This window comes from Otolemur garnettii, unplaced genomic scaffold (genome assembly GCF_000181295.1).
Source record: "Otolemur garnettii isolate 467f Iridium unplaced genomic scaffold, OtoGar3 scaffold00153, whole genome shotgun sequence".
In the NCBI taxonomy this organism is placed as follows: Eukaryota; Metazoa; Chordata; class Mammalia; order Primates; family Galagidae; genus Otolemur; species Otolemur garnettii.
This window is the reverse complement of record NW_003852548.1, coordinates 1,171,959-1,173,204: the sequence shown is the minus strand read 5'-3', so window position 1 is coordinate 1,173,204 and position 1,246 is coordinate 1,171,959.

The following is a 1,246-nucleotide window of genomic DNA, read 5'->3' as shown; positions in this document are numbered from 1 at the left end:
AAAGAAGGAAATCCTGTCATTACAATAACATGAATGAACCTGGAGGACATTATACTTATGTGAAATAAGCCCAGCACAGAAACACATATATTGCATGTTTACACTTATATGTACAATCTAAGACAATCAACAATCAAATTCACAGAAGCAAAAAGTAGAGAAGTGGTCACCAGGGGCTGGAGGATGAGGGAAATGGGGTAGATGTTAGTCAAGGGGTACAAAGGTTCAGTTAAACAGAAAGAGTAAGTTTTTTGAGATCTATCACACAACATGGTGGCCATAATTAATAATAATGCACTATATATTATTTTTTTCCTTTTTTTTTGGCCAGGGCTGCGTTTGAATACGCCACCTCTGGCATATGGGGCTGGCACCCTACTTCTTTGAGCCATAGGCACTGTGCACTATATATTTTTTTTCCTTTTTTTTTGGCCAGGGCTGGGTTTGAACATGCCACCTCTGGCATATGGGGCCGGCATCCTACTCCTTTGAGCCACAGGTACCGCCCACTATATATTATTTTTGAGACTAAGTCTCACTCTATTGCCTGGGCTAGAGTGCCCTGGTGACAGCCTAGCTCACAGCAGTCTCAAAATCCTGGCCTCAAGTCATCCTCCTGCCTCGGCCTCCCAAGTATCTGGGACTACAGGCACCCATCACCAAGCCCAGCTAGTTTTTCTATTTTTTAATAGGGAAGGGGTCTTGCTCTTGCTCAGGCTGGTCTCTAACTCCTGAGCTTAAGGGATCCTCCCGTCTCAGTCTCCCAGAGGTACCATATTTTTTAAATGGCTTAACAGAGTTAATCTCAAATATCTCACCACAAAAAAAGATAAATATTTGAGGTGACTGAGGTGATGAATCTATTAATTAGCTTGATTTAATCATTTCACATTGCATACATATGTCATAACATCACTTCATACTGCATAAATATATATTGTCAACTGAAATGAAAATGAAATAAAGTGGCAAGCACAAGCCCAAACATATCACCAGTTACTTAAAATGTAAATGATCCTAATAAACCAAGTAAATGATAAACATTGGCAGAGTGGGTCAAACACACAACCCAATTATATCCAATCCGTGAAAAATTCACTTTAAATACAATGACATAGGTAGCTTGAAAGTAAAAGGATGGAGAAAGATAAGCAATGCAAACATAAATTTCAAAAAGCAGGCTCAGGCTCGGCGCCTATAGCTCAACCGGCTAAGGCGCCAGCCACGTACACCTAAGGTGGCGGGT